A 13,247-nucleotide genomic window follows, 5' to 3' on the forward strand; every position below is an offset into this window, starting at 1 on the left:
ATATATCATTTGAAGGTTGTCTAGGACTTTTAAATATAAACAGAATGGTCTAATTTAACAGTTATATATAATGAAATAATCAATAAACATTTACAAGAAATTATATGCTTTATCGAGCCTCTGAGTTAATAGATCCATATACAGATGACTTTCATACTATGTAATAATTCTGGATTTCTTTTTAAATTTTATGTGAGTTGTGAGGTTAAAAAGACATAAAACACATTATTAAATAAAACTCTCTGTTTCATTTGAGGGTAATATTAGAGGAATTACCTGTTCTTCCTTTGTTTTAGCACAAAAAATTTTCTTCAGTTGCAGAGCATTAATATAACATCACACTTGATGTTTATTTATAGCATGTGGCCCATTAAGTCTCTAGTATATTAACATATTGTTTTGTCAGTTTTATTTATAAAATATTTTAATATAGTAATCTATTTGCACAGATATTTACAAGTACAATAGAGTTATAGTTTATAGGGCTAAGTGATTTTCATGCTCATTTTCAATTAACATTACAGAGCCATATTTTGATGAGTTTTATAGTAATATTATCATTATAGTATGATAGCATTATCTAAGGGATTTTTTAATATATAAAATTGACCACTAACTTTGCCTACCAGATGAAAACATTACTGAGGAGAATTCAGCCAGCCCCAAGGCTATTCAATATAGTAAATTTAGATTGATGTATGTTTAGAAAATTCATATTTATTTCATCTTGAAAAAGTGCTAATATTGTTATTTCAAATGTGTATTCTCTAAATTCCACTGAAATCTTTTTTCTTTAATATATGCTATCTTACTTCAAATTAGAAACATAAACAAGCTTTCAGTCAATCTGATGTTAAACAACATCTCAAATCACACACCACAGCAAAACACTACTGTGATGGATTAGATATATTTTCTACATATCCATTTTATATATACAAATTTTAATTTTAGTGAAAGTATTAATATGTTCCAAGTTCACAATGGGGAATGAATTAAAAAAATTCCTCTTTTTGATACTTTTGTTGGGAAGCAAGGTAATAATGAGACATGACTATCAGATAAAGTATCAACTTAAAGTGCTTCAGACATTTGAAACAAAAACTCTAGACATGGTACACAGATGAATTTCTTTCTTTCTTTCTTTCTTTCTTTCTTTCTTTCTTTCTTCCTTCCTTCCTTCCTTCCTTCCTTCCTTCCTTCCTTCCTTCCTTCCTTTCTTCCTTCTCTCTCTCTCTCTCTCTCTCTCTCTCTCTCTCTCTCTCTCTTTCTTTTTTTTTTATTGGATGTTTTATTTACATTTCATATGTTATCCCCTTACTGCAACCCCCACCCACCCATATCCCCATATCCCCTCACCCCACCTCCTTCTTCTCTGTGGATATAACCCCTACCTACTCCCCACTCCCACCTCCCCACCCTCAAATTCCCACACCCTGGGGCTTCCAGCATTCATGAGGTCAAGGATCTCTTCTTCCACCTATGCCCAGCAGGGCCCTCTGCTCTTACTTATACAGCTGAAACCATGGATCCCTCCCTAAGAGCTCCCAGGCTGGTGGTTTAGACCCTGGAAGCTGTGGTTGGTTGGTATTGTTGCTCTCCTCATGGAGCCACAAGCCCTTTCAGCTCCAATGGTCTTCACTCCAGCTCCTCTGTTGGGAACCCCATGATCAGTTCAATTGCTAGTTGTGAGCATCTGTCTCTGAATATATCAGACTCTTGCAGACCTCTGAGGAGACATCTATATCAGGCTCTTATCAGCATGCACTACCTGACTTCTACATCAGCATCTAACTTTGGTGAATGCACATGGGATGGTACTCAGGTGGAATGGTTTTCAGACAGCCCCTCCATCAGTTTCTGTCCCTCGTTTTGTTTCCATATTTGCTCCCTTGAGTATTTTCTTGCTCCTTCTAAAAAGGACCGGATCACCCCGACTTGTTCTTCCTTATTCATGAGCTTCCTGTGGCCTGTGAGTTGCATCTTGGGCATTTCAAGGTTCTGGGCTAATATCCAATAAACAGTGAGTGAATACCATGTGTGTTCTTCTGTGATTGGCTTACCTCACTCAGGATGATAATTTCTAGTTTCATCCATTTACCTAGGAAACTCTGGAATTCATTGTTTTTAATAGCTGAGTAATACTCCATTGTGTAAATATACCACATTTTTTGAATCCATTCCTCAGTTGAAGGGCATCTGGGTTCTTTCCAGCTCTGGCTATTATAAATAAGGCTGTTATGAACATAGTTGAGTATATGTCAATGTTATATGTTTGAGCATCTTCTGGGTATATGCCTAGAAGACGAATAGCTGGATCCTCAGGTAATGCTCTGTCCAATTTTCTGAGGAACCACCAGACAGATTTCCAAAGTGGTTGTACCATCTTGCAGTCCCACCAACAATGGAGGAGTGTTCCTCTTTCTCCACACCATAGCCAGTATCTACTATCACCTGAGTTTTTAATCTTAGCCATTCTGAATGGTGTGAGATGGAATCTCAGGGTTGTTTTGATTTGCATTTCCCTGACGACTAAGGATACTGAACATTTCTTTAGGTGCTTCTCTGCCATTTGAGATTTCTCAGTTGAAAATTCTTTGTTAAGCTCTATGCTCCATTTTTTAATAGGGTTATTTGGTTGTGTGGAGTCTAATTTCTTGAGTTCTTTGTAAATATTGGATATTAGCCCTCTATCAGATGTAGGATTGGGAAAGATCTTTTCCCAATTTGCTGGTTGTCGTTTTGTCCAATTGACAGTATTCTTTGCCTTACAGAAACTTTGCAATTTTATGAAGTCCCTTTTATCAATTCTTGATCTTACAGCACATGCCATTGATGTTCTCTTCAGAAACTTTTCCCTGTGCCCAAGTATTCGAGGCTTTTCCCCACCTTCTCTTCTGTTAGTTTCAGTGTATCTGGTTTTATGTGGAGGTCCTTTATCCACTTAGAATTGAACTTTGTACAAGGAGATAAGAATGGATCAATTTTCATTATACATGTTGTTCTCCAGTTGAACCAGCAACATTTGTTGAAAATGCTGTGCTTTTTTTTTTTTTTTTTTTTTTACTGGACAGTTTTAACTCTTTGTCAAAGATCAAGTGACCATAGGTGTGTGGGTTCATTTATGGGTCTTCAATTCTATTCCATTGATCTTCCTGCCTGTCTTTGTACCAATACCATGTAGTTTTTATCACTATTGCTCTGTAGTACAGCTTGAGGTCAGGGATGGTGATTCCTCCAGAAGTTCTTTTATTGTTGAGAATAGTTTTCGCTATCCTGGGTTTTTTGTTATTCCATATGAATTTGAGAATTTTCTTTTCTAACTCTGTCAAGAATTGAGTTGGGATTTTAATGGGGATTGTACTGAATCTGTAGATTGCTTTTGGCAAGATGGCCATTTTTATTATATTAATCCTGCCAATCCATGAGCATGGGAGATCTTTACATCTTCTGAGATCTTCTTCGATTTCTTTCTTCAGAGACTTGAAGTTCTTGTCATACAGGTCTTTCACTTGCTTGGTTAGATTCACACCAAGGTATTTTATATTATTTGCAACTATTGTGAAGGGTGTCATTTTCCTAATTTCTTTTTCAGTCTGTTTATCTTTCATGTAGAGGAAGGCTACTGATTAGTTTGAATTGATTTTATAACCAGCCACTTTGCTGAAGTTGTTTATCAGGTTTAGGAGTTCTCTGGTGGAATTTTGGGGGTCACTTAAGTATACTATCATATTATCGGCAAATAGCGATATTTTGACTTCTCTCTCTCCTATTTGTATTTATTTGACTTCTTTTTGTTGTCTAATTTCTCTGGCTAGGACTTCCAGTACTATATGGAATAGGTAGGGGGAGATTGGGCAGCATTGTCTAGTCCCTGATCTTAGTGGGATTGCTTCAAGTTTCTCTCCATTTACCTTGATGTTGGCTACTGGTTTGCTGTAAATTGCTTTTACTATGTTTATGTAGGGGCATTGAATTCCTGATCTTTCTAAGACAATACAAAAGTATTGTTCTCTGTGCCCTCTGGTTAATCTGGCTAATGGTTTATCTATCTTGTTGATTTTCTCAAAGAACCAGCTCCTGGTTTTATTGATATTTTGCATTGTTCTTTCTGTTTCTATTTGGTTGATTTCAGCCATGAGTTTATTTCCTGCCTTCTACTCCTCCCTGGTGTATTTGCTTCTTTTTGTTCTAGAGCTTTTAGTTGTACAGTCAAGTTGTTAGTGTGTGCTCTCTCCAATTTCTTTTTGTAGACTCTTATAGCTATGAGTTTTCCTCTTAGCACTGCCTTCATGGAGTTCCACAAGTTTTGGGTTGATGTGTCCTCATTTTCATTGAATTCTAAAAAGTCTTTAATTTCTTTCTCAATTTCTTCCTTGACCAAGTCATCATTGAGTAGAGAGTTGTTCAGTTTCCATGGGCATGTGGGTTTTCCATTGGTTTTGTCATTATTAAAGACCAGTCTTAGTCCATGGTGATCTGATACAATGCAAGGGATTATTTAAATCTTTTTGTATCTATACAGGACTGTTTTGTGACCAATTATATGGTCTATTTTGGAGAAGGTACCATGAGGTGCTGAGGAAAAGTTATATTCTTTTGTTTTAGGATGAAGTCTATAGATGTCAGTCCGGGCTCTTCTAGCTTTTATAGTCTCTGATGAGAAATGTGGTGTAATTCTTATAGGTCTGCTTTTACAGGTTACTTGACCATTTTCCCCTACTGCTTTTTTTTTCCTTTGTTTTGTGCATCTGATGTTTTGATTATTATGTGACGGGAGGTATTTCTTTTCTGGCCTAGTCTATTTGGTGTTCTGTAGGCTTCTTGTATGTTTATGGGCATCTTGTTCTTTAGGTTAGGGAAGTTTTCCTGAATAATTTTGTTGAAGATATTTACTGGCCCTTTAAGTTGGAAATCTTCATTCTCATCTAAACCTATTATCCTTAGGTTTGGTCTTCTCATTTTGTCCTGGATTTCCTGGATGTTTTGAGTTAGGAGTTTTTTGCATTTTGCATTTTCTTTGACAACTGTGTCAATATTTTCCACTGTATCTTCTGCATTTGAGATTCTCTCTTCTATCTCTTGTATTCAGTTGGTGATGCTTGTGTCAATGACTCCTGATCTCTCTCTTATGTTTTCTATTTCCATGGTTGTCTCCCTTTGAGCTTTCTTTATTGTTTCTATTTCCATTTTCAGATCCTGAATGTTTTTGTTTAATTCCCTCTTTGTGTTTTCTTGCAGTTCTTTAAGGGATTTCTGTGATTCCTCTTTAAGTACTTCTACTTGTTTACTTGTACTCTCCTGTATTTCTTTAAAAGAGTTACTTATGTCCTTCTTATAATCCTCTATCATCATCATCAGAAGTGATTTTAATTCTGAATCTTGCTTTTCCGGTGTGATGGGGTGTCCAGGGCTTGCTATATTGGGAGAACTGGGTACTGTTGTTGTCAAGAAAGTTTGGTTTCTGTTCCTTATGTTCTTGCACTTGCCTTTCGCCATCTGGTTAACTCTAGTGTTACCTGCCTTCACTGTGTAAGACTGGAGTCTGTATTTCCAGTTATCTTGGTTGTGGCAGAGCTCCTCAGAGTCCAGATGTCTCTGTGGTCTTATGATCCTAATCTACTGGGTGGAAGAACTCCTGATACTCAGGCCACGTCTTGGATCTGGAAATCCTTCTGCTCTGGGTGCAGTGGTTCCTCTAGGGTGGCTCAGGATATAATGTATCCCAAGTGCAAACCAGCTCGGTGTCTGCTGCTCTGAGTGCAGTGGCTCCTCTAGGATGGCTCAGGATTCAGTATCTCCACAAGTGCAGATCAACTCTGTGTCTTCCCCAGCCCAAAGGACCAGGCAGGGGCAGAAGGGAGTGGAATTCTGGAAGGGCCAGTTTTGGCTAGCTGGTGGGTCCTGTATTTTCCTGGCTCCCAGATGTATCTCAGGGGCTTAGGGAGTGAGATGGAGTTCTTACTGCCTGCTCTGAGTGCAGTGGTTCCTTTAGGATGGCTCAAGGTGGATTCTTCAAGTTCCCTCTCCCTACTGTTAGACATTTTATCTAAGGCCATTCCCTTTGAGTCCTAAGAGTCTCTCACCTCTTAGGTCTCTTGTACATTCTAGAGAATCCTCCACATCATACCTTCTGTGGTTGACTATTTCAGTTTTTAATGCTGGCCATTATGGCTTCAGTCCTGTTTCCTGCTCCCAGTACCTAATCATGTTCCCCTTTTCCATTCCCTGTCCCCAATTTCACCTCAGTCACTCCATCCTTCTGCTCGCAGTTTTTGCTTTCTTCTCCCTCCACAGTGGGCCTTTCTGCTTGTTAACATTCTTGAGTTCTGTGGATTATATTCTGGATATTCTTTCCATTTTGGGCTAATATTCACTTATTAGTTATTACATACCATGCATATCCTTTTGTGTCTGAGGTATCTCACTTGGGATTATATTTTCTAGTACCAAACATTTGCCTGAAAATCTTATGATGTCCTCGGTTTTAATACCTGAGTAGTATTCCATTGTGTAAATGAACCACAATTTCTATATCCTTTTTTCTGTTGTGGGACATCACAGTTGTTTCCAGCTTCTGGCTATCATAAATAACTATTAACATAGTGGAACAAAAGCCCCTGCATCATAGTAGGCATCTTTTCTGTATGTGCTGAGGAGTGATATAGCTGGGTCTTCAGGTAGATTATACTTCCAATTTTCTGAGGAACCTCCACATTGATGTTCAAAGTGGTTGTACCAGTTTGCAATCCCACCAGCAATGGAGTAGTGTTACTCTTTCTCTACATCCTTGCCAACATATGCTTTCACCTGAGTATTTGATCATAACCATTCTGATTGGTAAAAGTGGAATCTGAGGATCATTTTGATTGACATTTTTCTGATCACTAAGGACTTTGAACATTTCTTTAAGTGCTTCTGAGCTATTTGAGATTTCAATGTTATGAATTCTCTGTTTAGTTCTATATTCTATTTTTTGATTGGGTGGTTTGGTGTTTTGGTGGTTAGCTTCTTCGAGTTGTTTATATATTTTAGGTCGAATGTGGGGTTAGTGAAGATTTCTTTCACCCAATCAGTAGTTTGATGATTTGTCTTATTGACTATGTCCTCTGTCTTACAAAAGCTTTCCAGTTTCATGAGGTCCTATTTATCAATTCTTGGTCTTAGACCATAAGCCATTAGAGTTCTATTTAGGAATTTCCCTCCCAATCCCCTGTGCCATTGAGTTTGAGGCTCTTTTCTTACTTTCTTTTCTATTATATTCATTGTACCTGGTTTTATGTTGAGGTCCTTGATCCATTTGGAACTGAGCTTTGTGCAAGGTGAAAAATATGTATCTATTTTCAACTTTTCTATGTACAGACAGCCAGTTAGACCAGCACCATACATTGAAGATGCTTTTTTTTTGTTTATTGTATATTTTTAGCTTCTTTGTCAAAGATCAAGTGCCCAAAGAGTGTAGTTTTATTTCTGGGTCTTCAATTCTATTCCATTAATAAACATATCTGTCTCTGTACCAAAACCATGCAGTTCTTATTACTATTGCTCTGCATTATAGCTTGAAGTCAGGGATGATGATTCCCCCAAAAGTTCTTTTATTGTTAAGAATTATTTTCACTATTCTGGGGTTTTTTGCTTTTTCAGATGAACTTGAGAATTGCTCTTTCCATGTCTTTGAAGTATTGTATTGGAATTTTGATGAGAATTGGGTGGAATCAATGATTGCTTTTTGTAGGATGGCCATTTTCACTATGTTAATTCTACCACTGTATGAGCACGAGACATCTCTCCATTTTCTGAGTTCTTCTTCAATTTCTTTCTTGAAAGAATTGAGGTTATTCTCATACAGATCTTTCACTTGTTTGGGTAGAGTTATCCCAAGATATTTTATATCATTTGTGATTATCGTGGAGGCTGTTGCTTCCCTAATTTCTCTCTCAGCCAATTTCTCATTTGTATAATGTAAGGCTACTGATTTATTTGAGTTAATTTTATGTGGAGCCACTTTGCTGAAGTTATTTATCTGCAGTAGAAGTTCACTGATAGAATTTTTGCATTTGCTTATATATACTATCAGATCATCTGCAAATAGTGATATCTTCCCTTTTGTTTGTCAATTTGTATCCCCTTGATTTCCTTTTATTGCCTTATTGCTCTACCTAGAACTTTGAGTTCTTTATTGAATAGATACGGGAAGAGTAGGCATCCTTGTCTTGTCCCTGATTTTTGTGGAATTGCTTCAAGTATCTCTCCATTTAATTTGATATTGGTTGTTGATTTCTTTGCTGTATATAATTACAAAGATTATTCACTTTCTTCCCTTTACTTCTTCCTTGTTCTTTTTCAAATATAATATGTTCAGTTGAAATACTGTTACTATACATTTGCAAGGCTAAACTTTTGGCACTGGATAATAATTAAAGTGCTTTTCTTTATGAGTCTACCTTTCCAGCTCCCAGATTTATGAAGTATCCTTTTCTCTTATGTATAAGGATGACTTCTTTTCAGTAGCTTTCCTTTTTAAGTTAAGAAGATAGATACATGCAAATACAAATATTTTCTTTAATTTATCTCTGTCTACATAACTTTGATCCCCAAGTCAGTATACAAATACAGAACAGTCTCAACTATCTTATGTAAAACAACTTAATTTGATGTGACATAATGGGATGCAGTACTCTCAATTGCCTTAATAAAGATAGAACAATAGTTGATGTATCGTGATGAAACCTATATACTCTGATATTATGTATAAGCAGACTTTGATTTTTTCTAACTTTGAAATAATGACTACATACAGATTAGAATTACTGGGTTTTGTTGTTTTTGTTTTTGTTTTTGCTGTTGTTCTTATTGTTGGGTTCCGGTTTTGAATAACTGACTTTATTTTTTTATTTTTTATTTTTTTATAATTTATTTTTTCTCAAATCGTAATTCATTCACACAGGTGTTATAAACACAGAAAGGCAGGATGTGGGGAAGGGAATGACACTGGAGTGTGGGTGTTCAGGGGGAATACAGATATCTTCAGAACCAGGTATCGGCTGGGTGAAAGTTCAGGGGACAAGTCACTATGAGTCTGCCTATGACAATAATTGACTTTAAAATAAAAGAAAATTGAGTCATTTGTTGGTTACTGTGTGTTTTCTTCTTAATGTTCCATCACTTAATTTTTCACATGGAGTTCTTTGGTGCATTTGGAGTTACTTTTTGTCCAATTAACAAATATATTTGTAAATACATCATTCTTCATATGAACTCATTGCTTTCTCAGAATGATTTATCAAAGATGCAAAGATGCCATGTTTTTGCATGTGTATGTATATACTTCAAATGAAGTTTTAAGGAACTTAAATCATTTAGATGACAATGGTTCTATCAAGGATTGTCTAACAACAACAACAACAACAACAGCAACAACAACCAAAATCCAAGTACTTTGCATGAAAACCAATATTTTAAGTGTTAATGACGGGAATCCAAGAAATATACCAAACATGTCATGATATATGTATATATTTTAGTCAAATTAATGAACAAATTTCCCACTCTCCAATATAAAATAAAGCAAAATATTTATTCTAATACAGTGGAGAAGATTCACACAGAGCTGAAAATGGCCTCAGACATGACTAGAGAGTTTCAAATGGAATATAAAAAGCTATCACCCTTTCTGGTCCCCATGGATTTTTAAAGATAGATTCCTACTGCTAAAGATTTCCCAAACAGGACAAAGAATAGTTGAGCTGGATATGAATGGAAACATCCTGTTAAGAATTATCTCTCATAACACTAGAAGGTACCATCTTCAAGGTTCCAAGATAAACAGTGGTGAAAACAATCAGTAGCCCCACTGATGTGTGACTCCTCTCATTTATGATCCACAGAATTACTATCATAGCATGATGCTCCCAAAAATACAATAGTTTCAGTTATATCTTGGTGGGAAAGTCATAGCTGACTACTTGGACTCATAGGCCACTCATCTCTAGTGTATACATGCCAGCTATTATAAACCTGCCCAACTACCATGAACCTTTATTAAACCAATATAATTTCTAATTGTATCCTAAATGTTGTTATTTTATTCAAAGATATGGGTATCTTTTACCGTTCCCCAAAGAAACTTCTTTTACCACAAACGAAGATCATTGCAGAAGCTTACAAAGGTTCAAAATTCATAAAAGAACAAAATTGTGCCTGTTTTCAGTTGATACTTTAGCAACACAACCTTCTACTTCTAAGGCTCAGGGAATATTGACCAAACCTGCTCAGTCGGTCAACAGGATCTTGAGGGGAGGATTAAACAAAAAGAATACAATTAGACAACATTATAACATGAATCCAGCCAGTTCTAAAGGTGAAGCTTGCTTATTTTTTTTTCAGTTTGCTTTTATATCATTCTAAGTATATACAAAAATATGGCCAGTCCTAAGGCATAGACAGAATAGTTAAGGAATAAACAAAGAATAAACAAAGGTCCCATGATTACTGCATTCAAGGTCTTAGCAAGAACCATCAACAATACAAGAACACATTTCTCAGCTATGTTCATCTTAAGCCTACTTTCTAATCCTATCATACAGTCAAACTCCTGCCAAAATCCTAGAAAGCAGCTCCAAAATCAATATTAAGAGAAAGGAAGCATAAAAAATGTAAGAACCAAAAGACAATACCATTCACTGAGAGAGACTGTCCTCTATATGACAGTGAAGCTAATTCTGGAATATTCAAACATTGACATGGACAATAGAATTCACATATGAAACTCTTATAAGCAAATAAATAAAATGTTTAAATTAAAATGCCAATATTTTAAATACATGTATATGTGTATGTGTATATGTATGTGTATGTATATATATGTATGTATGTATGTTTACTTGTGGTGCACATGCACCTTCTCTCAGTTGTAGAATGAAGCCTTTCAGATGATGACTGGGCTAGGTATCAATCTATGAGTATAGCAGAGTATCATTAAAAACAATTTCACTGAATTTGTTCCCAGTTATGTTTGATACTATCTTAGGCCTCTGGGCTATCCAGTCTCTGATTACTGGCTAGCCAGACAGTGTCGACATGAGCTCCTTCTTGTAATATGGACCTCAAATTTGAGCAACTACTTCCATAACTTCTGTTCCTCCATTACTCGAGCACATCTTGCAGTCAAGATAAGTTGTAGGGTAAAGGTTTGAAATCTAGGTTAATGAAAAGTCTCACTGCTGGAAGTTTTGCTGGGTTACAGAGGATGGCTGGTTCAGGCTCCAAATCCCTCATTATTAAAAGTCTTGGCTACAGTGACTCTCATAGATTCTAGGAAGTTTCCAGGGCACATGATTTCCACATTGCTCCCAATTCCAATTGTCTCAAGTATATGTTGACCATCCACTTAAAGACTTGAAGACACCTATAAAGGTTTATTTAAGATAAAGTATAAAACCAGAGGAAATTAAGTGGAATTTTCTGGCTTTCAGTGTACAGTAATAATGTAAGACATCTTAGATCAGTATAGGCTTGAATTTTTTTAAACCTACTTTATTTAGGGTTCAAAAATTTCTTCAACTCACTTCTAACTCACTGCTCAGAGGTAGAAGGAAAAGAAAGTTAATAGGAAGAAGTTATTTGGACATATATAGAAGTTCCATGGGGTGAGTCCACTCTTCTTTGTCAGTATACCATTAATCCAATTCAATAGCAAACATCAAACATGAATAAATAGAGGCAGCATGATCCAGCAGAAACAACAAAGCTCTCTCAAATTGCCATGAGTCAGTAGAAATGGCTAGATTCAGCCAGAATACCACAAGAAGTTCTTTATTAGATTTCTTTTTACAAGGAGAAAACCAATGAAGATCAGCTAGAAGTAGCAAACCATTGCATGGAGTATCCATGCAAGAGCATCCTGTCAGTGTTTGTAGAGTTTCATTTATAGTCTATCTAAACATCAAGCAACCTCTCAAGTGTCTGTTTTCAGCAAAACATCACATGTCCTCTCATAAGCCAGCTTCCAGAAAAACATCATATGACACAACTGAGTTTTAAAAGAAAGCATAAGTTTCCACTTCAGGTCAGTTCAAAACAATTAGGAGAATAGTTGTAATTTGGAGTAGGCTACTTCAAAAGATATTATTCTTATGTTTAGTTGAATTCTTCATTCTGCTTTGAAAGTATAGGGACACTTTGGTATCACTGATATATAAAAGGTTAATGTAATCCTTAAGTAGATTCTAGAGAAATACAATCATAACCTAATAACTGTTTTGGGGAAAATGAATTATTTTAAAGAATCTATCTGTATTTTGATCATGTATATACAAATCTCTCTCAGTGTGCGTGCGTGTGTGTGTGTGTATGTGTGTGTGTGCGTACATGCGTGTGTGTGTGTTTTTGCTCTGTAAAAGTGAGTACAATCCCTATTGAAACCAAAAAAATGATGATAGATCTTTGGTACCTGTAGCTACAGGTGATTGTGAGCCACTGAAAGTAGATGCTAGGAACTGAACTCACATATTCTAGAAGAAATTCAAGTAGTTTTAAGAACTGACTATCTCTTCAAGCACTGGGATATTAATTCTTAAAGGGTTAAGTTATTAGCATAATAGAACATGTAGAGTTCATAGTCTAATCTCTTGTACAGACATTTCAGAATGGACTACAGAAACATATAAATTTCAGACATCAAAACATAAAGTATTTGGTAGTGGATTTTTACCAATTGGTTGTATTTTTATTGGTGATGTTTCAAATGCTGATGTGCCAACCACTACTTCTCCACGACAGTACTGCTTTTCTTTTAATTTCTGATAATAATTCATATCAAACTTGAAAAACTGACCATAAATGTACTTGATGAGGTGGTAAGTATTTTTTCTGAAACTCTGTATCTTACTTCTTTCTTTAAAAAATAAAATTATCCAAGTTAATTTAGTAGATGCAGAAAAATGGATAAAAATTTAAATTGAAAGTTTTATTACCCTGGCACAATTGGTAGGAATATAAATGCTGCATGTTTTGTGGAAAAGCATATGAAGCACCTAAAATATGAAAAATACAATTGTGTCATTTTCTGCATTAATTCCTTGATAGATAAAATAAGTTAAACCAAAATTTAAAACTCTTTAAATATTACCAAATTCATTGTAGCATTCCTTATAAAAAGCACTTATGAGGTGTGACATTATCCTACACATCTATGAAGATTAATGGGTAGAATGAAATAATATGTGACCTTAAAGGAACAGAAACCA

The sequence above is a fragment of the Grammomys surdaster genome, unplaced genomic scaffold (genome assembly GCF_004785775.1).
Source record: "Grammomys surdaster isolate TR1022 unplaced genomic scaffold, NIH_TR_1.0 126391, whole genome shotgun sequence".
NCBI lineage: Eukaryota > Metazoa > Chordata > Mammalia > Rodentia > Muridae > Grammomys > Grammomys surdaster.